The 11,120-nt window shown below is 48.3% G+C and overlaps 1 protein-coding gene across 2 annotated transcripts in view; it reads right to left on the bottom strand.

Moving 5' to 3' along the window:
• The window catches only part of lyrm4b (LYR motif containing 4), a 32,762-nt gene that overhangs the window by 4,415 nt on the left and 17,227 nt on the right, over positions 1 to 11,120 (bottom strand). Inside the window, exon 3 of one of the 2 annotated variants that reach the window (XR_013120650.1) lies at positions 1,015 to 1,230. The exons of the other annotated variant lie outside the window; for it this stretch is intronic. The gene's annotated coding sequence lies outside the window, so the exon portion shown is untranslated. The remainder of the gene's footprint in view (positions 1 to 1,014; positions 1,231 to 11,120) is intronic. 2 annotated transcript variants of the gene reach the window in all.

Genomic DNA, 11,120 nt, shown 5'->3' with positions numbered 1-11,120 from the left:
TAGGCCAGGTGAGGAGAGACACGCCCCTGTAGGCCAGGTGAGGAGAGACACGCCCCTGTGGGCCAGGTGAGGAGAGGCACGCCCCTGTGGGCCAGGTGAGGAGAGACATACCCCTGTGGGCCAGGTGTAGGAGAGGCACGCCCCTGTGGGCCAGGTGTAGGAGAGACACGCCCCTGTAGGACAGGTGAGGAGAGACACGCCCCTGTAGGCCAGGTGAGGAGAGACACACCCCTGTAGGCCAGGTGAGGAGAGACATACCCCTGTAGGCCAGGTGTAGGAGAGGCACGCCCCTGTGGGCCAGGTGTAGGAGAGACACACCCCTGTGGGCCAGGTGTAGGAGAGACACACCCCTGTAGGCCAGGTGAGGAGAGACATACCCCTGTGGGCCAGGTGAGGAGAGGCGCAAGCTGAATGATTTCAGGAAATACCTTTCTGAGCAAAGGTCGCAAAGGTCATGCTCATGAATCTAATGGTCATGAAATGAAGCCTGATGTATTCAGATGTTGACATTAATGCATAAGAAACCTAGTGCTAAATGTAGAAGCACACACACACACACACACACACACACACACACACTCCATTCTGTACCAAAAACAGAACCAGCTTAGCTTAGAGTCAGGAAAACAGGCCTCGACTTACCCTCCTCTAGCCCTGTTCATGGCCATGACCTTCTCTCTTATGCAAACACACACACACACACACACACACACACACACACACACACACACACACACACACACACACACACACACACACACACACACACACACACACACACACACACACACACACACACACCTGCAGAATAACAAAGGCTGAGGTTTGATAACTACATTTGGAGCAGTAAGGAGAAAAGCATCTGTTTATTGTGTTATGTTTTTTTTCTTTTTGGACAGGGTAGAATTATGCAATCACTCCATGCAACCGTCTGCCAGTGAAGGACCCAGAGAGCATCACGAACTCTTCCACTGCTGCCCAGGGAGCATTTCCACACCCAGCCCACGAGCTCACCTGGGCTTCAGCTGCTCAGCGTGTTCCCAGTGCCACTACAGGAAGAAGGCGGTACATCATGTCGACAGCCTGTGTCCAAACTGCTGTCGACCTCCCGTCTTGCTCCGTGCCAGCCAGCGGGGGCAGTGTCCACCCCAGGCAATGCCAGAGAAGCCCTTGTTTTTGCTTGCCATCAGCAGTCACATGACACCCTGGGGAGGTCACCTATGCCCACTTCTAGAAAAGCAGAACGATCAGGTAACAATACACTCTAAGTCCTACAGATCACCTCTGCCTTGTGAAACAGGTAAAGCAGCACCTGCTGTAAGCTCCCTGCAGGGGGCGACCACGAGCCAGCTAGAGAGGGTGAAAAATGCCAGCGTGGTAGGCTACATCAAGGATAATTCATGAGATTGCAGAATACTAAACAGAAGTGTAAAAGCTCAGGTTCAAAAAGTGAATGATTTATTTATCTATTGTTACTGTGTCACCTACTCAGTTTCACTAATGAATTCCACCCACAGGCTTTGGGTTATTAGCAAAGCAAAGGTGGTTTAATCAAAATCCATAGAGAGCTTTCAATTTGTGACCCTGAACAAAGATATATCTAGGACAGATAATACAATTAATTATCCCACCTGCAATGAGTGGTTCACCTGCCAACAAACGCTACATACTCTAACAACCTTAAAGCAAGTGTGATAATCCCCCCTAACAGTGTAATGGCTTCTAGAGGCAACAGTCGCCGTCTCCTACACGCATGCACACCAGCCTGTTCCCACGTCCTTTCCTTTGGCTGCAGAACACGAGAGGGATCTTTGGGACATCGTCCTATAACATTACAAGGAACGGCAGTGACCTCTCCGGAGCGAGGACGCGGTGGGGGGGGACAGACGTGAGGACACGGCACGGGGGACAGACGCCGGTCTGCTGTAGCACAGCAGCCAGTCCCGTGTCTGACCCCGAGGCTCTGCCGCGGGCTTGGAGGCAGCCTGCATAACCACGGTGTCACCAGTCAGAACCGGAAATTTCCAAAGGAAAAGAGGCACGACACGAAAGGCGTGGATGTGACTCACGCTCCCTCACACTCCCAGTCCGCCTCCTCCGTTCTCACCTGCAGTCGTCCCCTCCTCTCTCGTCTCCCTCTCTCGTCTCCCTCTCTCCATCTGTCTCTAGTTTTTGCTGTGAAGCTGCGGATTCTCTGTACCACCACGCCACCAGGCACACGACCCGCTTTCTTCAGAAGGACTTCAGCTGATTTTGAAATATGTATGCAACTATGTTGAAAAAGGCCTAAGAGATTATGATAAGACTGCAGAAAGACACAGGTGAATGTGTGTGAGATGAATGAAGGTTTGTGTGTGAATGAATGAAGGGAAGGGTTTGTGTGTGTGGCTTGGATTTTCTTATGATTTCACTAGAGGGCAGTAGTCTCTCATTCTGAGCCCCCCCCCCCCCCCCCCCCCCCCCCCCCCCCCTCCAAACACACACGCACACACACACAAACTTGGCAAGCTGGCCTCTTTTGAGGGCTTGTCTGTGAGCATGCTCAACTAGTATAGGGGGTGGGGCTGAGCAGGCGGGCAGAAACAGGAGGTGGCACCTTTCTCAACCAATCGGTATGCAGGAGGCACACTCTCATGTTAATTGTTGCGGCTGCAGCAGGCACCCCGACTCATACTGCAGATCCCCCTGACACACACACACACACACCCACACCCACAGACACGTGTATATACACACCCACTCACACACCCACTCACACCCAGAGAGAGTGACACACACACACACACACACACACACACACACACACGGTTGCGCTCAGAGAGATCAAGATCACAAAAGTGTTACAGCTCTTTTTCACATAGACATCTGCACACTGCATAAAAACATGTCTCTCTATGCTGGTTATGACACATACAAACCACACATACACACATTTCTCAGTGAAGAGAAGACACAGGCATGTGGGTGACTGCTGTGGGTGACTGTGACTAGAATACCATGTTTACACCTAAGGTAGGAGAGCACAGACATGAGGGGAAAGAAGAAGTCTCACTGGGCTAAAATAGGCTCCAGACAGCACTGGAGACGGAACCATGCCCGGTGTGCACCTCATGCCTTCCACCTCTGGAAGGAAGAAAAAAAAGAGAGAAGATTTCTGATCCTGAGCATTTTGCTGCAAGCTTTAGAAACAGTGAGCCCTTTAGAGCAGGTGTGGAGGCCCAGTGGAGGACCAAGGAGAGGAACGCATGCGGCAAAGGTCCGAGAGCCAGGCTGGAACCGAAAAAGCGGTTCATTTCTGAACACACACACACACACACACACACACACACACACACACACACACACACACAAAATGCTCCTTCTTGGTTTGTGTCCTCTCTCCCAGCAGGCAGAGTAGGCTTTTTATATGCATTGCAGTCAGCGTGCTGTGATGAAGAGGGAGGAGGAAGAGTATGCATCCTGACACTAAGTAATAACGGCAGATTGAAAGGCACTTTGCCATGTGGAGCTGGGCGGCCGGGAGCCTCGTGCCTATTGGGCTTTTCTAATTACCGCGCTCAGCCCTCAGCCAGGGCTCCCGGGAAAGGGAAGCTCAGGGTTCCTTGGGTGGGGGGAGGGGGGCGGGGGGAGTCTAGCATGCATACTCCACCACACCCTGCGTTCTCCATATCTCCAAGGCGCGACTATTTCGAATCGCATAACAGCATGTACCACCAGGCCAGAGTAGCGGTTTCCTGGTTTGCTAACCGGTCGCAGGCGTAGATTCCTGCAGCATGGGTCTCCTGACCGCTGATGTGTGCGTCCCAGACGTGGCAGAGCTGGCGGGCTTTCCTCGTCGGCCGGGAGCCTTACGCAACACTAGCGATTAATGAAGGCGCCGCCTTGCACATGATGAGGGAGACGAAACCGGCACACGGCAGACGTGGAAGGGAGGGATTGTCGGGGAAATCGAGGTGCTCGTGGCAATTAAAATGAACGTCTTGCCCCCGAATGAAACTGGGTGAGGACCTAAAACAGACTGTAAAAGCTGGAATTTGTAAAAACTGGAGTGGGTGGAGCTGGTAGGTGTGGCCTAAAGAGGACAAAAAACAAAACAAAACAAAACATATTTAAACTCCTCCTATTTTGATGCTCTCTTTACATTCCTGGGCTGGAACATTGTAAGTGTTCCCAGGCCGGAGCAGACAGACGGAAGAGTGGTGTTGTCTGCTGTAATCAGCTCGGCAGGAGCCTCCGCTCCTTTAGAATATAGATAAAGCACACCGGGCCACTTCACAACGCTGCAGTCAGACGTTATTTAGTCTATTTATAAACAGGATAGAGCCTGGAGCTCTGGGAGTGTCCCTGTCAAATCCTTCCCTGCTTCGTTCTTAAATACACCCTCCTGCCACCGGCACTTTCCAGGAACCACTTCCTCCCCGCCACCCCCACACCCCCCACCACACGCAGAGAAACACAAACTGTCTCTACAGTAAATGGTGCAGTAACAGGACCCTCCCACAGCTCCTGGAGGGGGCCACAGAGGGTATCGGAGAGTAACGGAGGGAGAAGGAGAGGTGGAGAGGACACGGGAGAACCCTGAATCAGTGGCCTTCGAAACGGGCCTATCAGGCTGGCCATCGGCACTCTGGGGATCCTCAGATTGCTCTCATTACCACTTGCCTCTTCTGTTCCAACAGTGGTGTACCAGAGGAGCCGGTGCCCTTGAAAGTGATAGGCAGAGGAGGAGAGGAACCTCTGCACTGTTTGACTCCTGGTTTGCTCAGATGTTGCCAAAATCACCACTCTGATGAAACTTTTTTCTCTGGCTATTTTGTTTCTGAAACATTTTAGAATTGAGAAAGAACGGAGTTTGATCAAAAACAAGACAAGACTCTCTGTCCACCACTAGACTGTATACTATACAATTTACAATTATACGATAAATCCACTTGAATTCTCAAAGAATCACAAACTGCATCACACCCAGATGTCACTGTAGATCATAAAGCACCTAGTATTGAGACTAAGCCCTAAAGATCTCAATCACTTAGAATGTAGCAGCAATTTTAATCATTTAGTAGAAAACAGAGTGTAGCCGGCTGTCTTGGAGGACAGACGAAGACATTGGGAACTCAATGACAAACGATTTAATAAGACAAAAGAAGAGACTGCCCGACACCCCGGTCCAGAGATAGGCCACAGCTCCATGCATTTATATCTGTATGTCCTACCATGCAATGTAGTCCAGTGTGTACAAGAACATGGTGTAGAGGTTATTTAAATAAAAAAATAAAAAAAAACACTATCAGTAATACGCTTGCACAGAGGGTCTGACAAAATGGTGAATCATCCTGTCCACTAGCAGGGCACTGTCTCCCTTGCACACGGTCCTCATTTGGCCAGTGTCTTTTCCATGCTGTTCTGGGTCCTTGCTAAGAGTAGTAGCCACTCTGAGGACCCGAGGCTCTTTATGCAGCCCGGGTCTTTCCAGCAGTCAGCCGTGGCATTCATTACAGTTTAATGATGTGTTAGCAGCAGCCTGCCCGAACAGAACCTCTCACCATCTCCAGTGGGAAAGACAGGAAAATGGGACTCAGTGGAAACCATGCAAAATGCCCACAGGCTATAAAGCTGTATGTGGGAGGAAATCAACCTACATGCGCGCGCGTGCGTACACACACACACACACACACACACACACACACACAAAACACGTGCAAATGCATGCATGCGCGCACACACTCACACGCTCAGAATGTAGAAATAGGTGCTAGTAGGTACCCATTCAGAGACGTGTGCCTCTGGCAGCGCTGATCCACACGCAGCTTTCTCTCCCACCAACATACGGCTGGACGTGTTGGTCAACACCACAAAAGAAACTTCAAAAAGACGACAAACACAAACACACACGGGTCAGGGAAAGGTGAGGGGCTGGCGGAGAGCTCTCCTGTCCTGGAGCCTGTACATTAGGGCTGAAGTGCTCCCAGAGCTCAGGTGAGAATGTGCTGGAGTGTTAGCATTAAGCCCGGACCTCCCACTCCGTGTCTGTTTCCTAATAGACTTTCAGGCGGAAACAAAGTAATATAACAATCCAACACGATGGAACAATGGTCTCCTTGGGGTGGAGATTGCCAAAGCGGTACAGGTACCCCAGGAAGGCAGGCAGGCGGGGGGATGGGGATGAAGAAGCAGACCCCTGGAGTCCTCCGGCTGCTGTCTGCTGACTTACTGGTGACAGACTCAGCGTGCAACAGAGGTGGCGTGTAGCGTTCTGCCTCCAGGTTGGTGTGACAGCAGAAAGCAAATATTAGCCTCTGCTACTTCTCATATAGGCAAGCCAAAAATATGTCTTAAAACCAGTTAATAAAAATAACTAAACACACACGCGCACGGTTAAATAAAGTCAGTGGGTGAATGCCCAGTGGGTGTATGCGGTTTGGATCTTTCCTCTGTATTTGTAGTTATCAGAGCAGGGTGATACTGGACTCGGAGGACACCTTGCCTTCAGAGCATTACTAGGAGAGCAGAATACGGACACTGGGACTTGAACCGGACAGGAAGAGGGAGACAGAGACAGTTTGTGCATACCAGACAAGGGGATGAGCACTTGTCTGTGTAACAGGCAGCTGATACATGCAGACTGCGCACACGCACGCTCAAACACGGGGGGGGGGGGGGGGGGGGGGGGGGGGTGTCATCCAGGTAGAGCAGTCTCAGAGACAGGCCAGTTTCAGACCTCCACCTCCACCCGCACGGCCGTTCCCCCGGTCCAGCCCACTCGGCGCTCAGCGCTCCGGGCCGGGCGGGGGACGGCAGGCACCGTGCCTCAACGCACAGTCAGAGGAAACTAAGCTCAAAAGGGAGCAAACAGCAAAGCACTCCATGGCCCAGACAGCGGCACCAGCGGCGTGATGGGGAATAATAAGCTAGCGGGCCGAGCGATCCCTCCAGAAAGCTGCGTGACACTTTAAAGGCAGCAGAGCTGAAGAGGCTGCGTGAGGCTGACTGGCTGCTGAATTGCTTGCTCAGCATGTGGGACTATATTAAATAAAGGTCTTCACATCACACATGATAAAAGTGATTTAGGTTCAATTTAAGACTGCACAGACGTGGCGGTGGTGAAAGTAGTTAAGGAGACCGGCCCTCGTTAAGGCCCGAACTCCTGCGCCGTTGCATCTCTGGATCCAGACAGGAGGTATGGTAGAGGGTGTGTGTGTGTGTGTGTGTGTGTGTGTGTATCAGCCACCTCAGCACAGCCTGCAACGCCGCCCCCACGTCTGCTCTGCTGAACAATGACTTGTGCATAAAGGGGAAAACAAGGCATGCAGTTTCAGAGCAGCCATACGAGTCCACCACTGTTGGCTTCTGGAACATTCCTATAGAAATGAAACATCTGTTGAACCATAAAAAGAGCTCCCTCTTATGGTGGAGGTGTAAAGCTCACCTGACATAAAAGCCTCCAGGCAATGTAAAACCACTTTACAACATATCTGACGCAGCAGCTGTGATCAAACACATTTTGTTACGTGCAGCACATGTACGAATCACAAGCATACACGTTTTCTTCCTGATCATTTGTCTAAACTCACATATAATGAAAGGCTTTCTTCCACTTACATCCAAACACACCCTTTAATATTACATTAGTAACACATAGTATTAATACCTACTGCAGATCCAACAGCTGATGATAAATCACTTTGTGGTGTCTAGTAGTAACAGATCAAAGAAATGCTGACTGCACAGACAAAAGTTAGGAGGATTTTAGACTCATTTCCCATCTGTTCTCTAGGACAGAATAAAGTGCATTAGCCTATAAGCCGAGAGCAGCACACACATGCGTGCGGGTGTCTGGTGGGCTGGTTCTGGGATGGGACATGTGCTCCTAGGCACACTCTCACTTATGCGTTTCATTCACTTTGTTATAGGGAATTTAGCTTTGTGGTTTCATGGTGGTTTTATTCATTATACATATTACAATATATTAATTTCCCCTGTGGCTCTCATCATTGGACAACATTAGAACTAACGTAAGAATTCAGACTGCTTGCTCTGACACACCGCAGCACACTATAATACATAGTGCATTCAAAAATTCTGAATTTTAAAAAAACTATAATAATAAACATGATTCCAAACAATTTCCACCTTGTTTTGGCTGGTGAGACTATTACTGAGCCAAACCAATGCAAAGTCCAGTGTCTGCAGGGAAAATGTCTGGGTGATTATCCAAATGATATTCAACACAAACCATTCCGAGAAGTGTGCTGGCCACAAAAGGCTTGCACTGGGGGGAGGCGCACTGGGGGGGAGGCGCACTGGGGGGGAGGCGCACTGGGGGGAGGCGCACTGGGGGGAGGCGCAGCAGTACAACAGCGGTACAACAAATCTCTGAGGATGCAGTACTCGGGGATCACAAACTGTGGAGAGGTTGAACACACAGACGATCTGACATGTATTCACAGCTTATGAGTCATAAGGAGGAAGGCAAAAAGCATCGTGCAGACACTCAGAGGCTACGGGGCTAATGAAGGGCCCTTCCACAGCACAAACAGAAAGGAAGATGGAGGGGGAGAGCGAGAGACAGGCAGAGAAAAGAAAGAGAGGGAGGAAAAGAGAGAGGAAGATTCTCACAGCTCATCACATTCACCCTTTAATTGGAGCCAGAGGTGCACAGCTGAGTGTATGTAGAGCTCACTGAGAGAGTGTGAGAATGAGAGAAAGGGGGATAGAGGGAGAGAGAGAAAGAGAGAGAGAGATGCCAAAAATAAGCAGCACAGATAACAGCCTGTTCACTTCCCATGGTTCTCAGTTGTCTTCCTCCCCACCCATCCTCCTTCCTTCAGGAACGTGACTGCTGTGAGCACTGAGCTTGCAGACCCTCAGAAAAGCCGCCCGCTATGGCGGAGGCACTCGTCAACTCCCTCAGACCAGAAACATCTCCTCCAGTAGCTCTACATCAACAGAGCAGGTGGACGTGGACAGACGTGGAAGGCTCTCGGAAGGACACCGGAAAGATGACTGCTTCATACGTGAGCTAAAGTGACATATCGTCCCACTACCATACTTGAGAAATGGTGAGACACAAATGAGAACACAGCTTATGAGTCAAAGGGTTGAGTAGAGTTGAGTAGGGATGAAAGGACAGATCTACTGGGAAAAGAAAGGAAAGTGAAGGAGAGGGGGGGGATATGTTTATTGATGACCTGCAATTCTGACAACCTTCTTGCACATGGAAAGAAAGTGAACTGAGAAAGAACGACATTTTAAAGGAGCTCAATGAACATGTGACATCACAGATACCCCAACCCCCTCAACAGGTGCTAGAGCATGTGACACACAGACATACCTCAACGTGTGGATGCCAAGATCCCTGTTTTTAGTTCGCTACCTACAGTACACATTTAGAATACCTAAGAAATTGGATAGATTACACGTGGTGTGGTGTACAGAAGATGATTAAACTTGATTACATGGGTAAAGTTTAAAGTAGTTACAGGTGAAACCAGTTGAGGTTTTTTGTTGCAGAAACTGATTTCTTTGTACAACACAAGCAGTCATCTATGCAACTGTGACATGCTTTTCCCTTTTGTATGCATACAGCAAATGTAACATGGAACCGGGAGAAATCGTATTTAGGAAAATTTGGCAAGAGGTGCATATGAACTTGGACATTTTAAAAGCCAATCTGGATGCAGTTAGCTGGCTATGGGTAATGAATACTGATTAATCACTCTAAACAAATGACTCATTAACTTTGATGTCTCCAAATGTCTAGACTGCTCCTGACAGAGTTTTTAAAGATTACTGGAGCTTTACTAAACGACCTTACAGTGACGAGGCTTTCTCTTAAAGTTGTAAATGTGGGCAGAACAACCACCTCACATCATGACTTTTCTTATGCACTATGATTGATTAAACTTTTGAATCATAATGGTTTATACGTTTGTATCATAGTTGATTATAGTTTTGTATTATAACTGATTATATTTTTGTATTATAATTGAATATACTTTTCTTTCATCCCATCTGCCTTACAGTGAAGCAATGTAAGGTGCACATTTATTGATGATGTCTTTCATCAGTTATTAAATCTAAAGTAGTTATCATTACTAATGATAATAACGACAACAACAACAACAATATTAATAATATTATATTATTCTAGCTATTTGTAATTATTAGATATCAAGATTAGTCATTGGTTATTGAAATGCATTATTTCCATTGTGACCCAACAGGAGACAGAGGTAGAAGGCCAGATGATGAACAACAGTGAGTGAGAGAGAGAGAGAACAGTAGGAGGAAGAGGAAAGAGAACAACAGGAGGAAGAGGAAAGAGAACAACAGGAGGAAGAGGAGAGAGAACAACAGGAGGAAGAGGAGGGAGGAAGAGAAGAGAGAACAGCAGGAGGAAGAGGAGAGAGAACAACAGGAGGAAGAGGAGGGAGGAAGAGGAGAGAGAACAACAGGAGGAAGAGGAGAGAGAACAACAGGAGGAAGAGGAGAGAGAACAACAGGAGGAAGAGGGAAGAAGAGAAGAAAGCTTTGGGAAGGATGAGAGGGAAGCACTAAGATCCTACACAAATGACAATGAGTGTATGGGGGGTTAAGAGGAGAGAGAGAGAGAGAGAGAGAGAGAGAGAGAGAGAGAGAGAGAGAGAGAGAGAGAGAGAGAGAGAGAGAGAGAGAGAGAGAGAGAGGGAGAGGGAGATGGAGAGAGAGAAGTAGTGATTTCTCAGATGAATGGACCCATTTCTATCAGCATGGATTCGTATAGCAAAGTACATTACTCACAAAAATGGTAACTCATCACTGGTTGGCCACTCATCACAAACTACAAGGAAAAAACTAAAAATTTATCAAATAATAAACTGAATTGTTAGATTTAAAGTAACTTTACATTTGTAACTTAACATTACATTCAATTTTCCGAAATGTATGTTGCCCAGGTGGCAATGTGATACTAATTCAATCTGACTCTAATAAACATATATCTTGATTTAAGACAGAGAGCGAGAGAGCAAAAGAGTGAGAGAGAAAGTGATTCTGCAGATGAATGGATCAATTCCTCAGTCAGCGTGGATTCATTCAGTGAAGCACATTACTTCAGTGAGAGAGACAAAGAAACACACAGA

The sequence above is a fragment of the Brachyhypopomus gauderio genome, chromosome 13 (assembly GCF_052324685.1).
Source record: "Brachyhypopomus gauderio isolate BG-103 chromosome 13, BGAUD_0.2, whole genome shotgun sequence".
Taxonomy (NCBI): Eukaryota; Metazoa; Chordata; class Actinopteri; order Gymnotiformes; family Hypopomidae; genus Brachyhypopomus; species Brachyhypopomus gauderio.
Note: the sequence above shows the minus strand (reverse complement) of the source record. Positions and strands in the feature narration are given on the sequence as shown.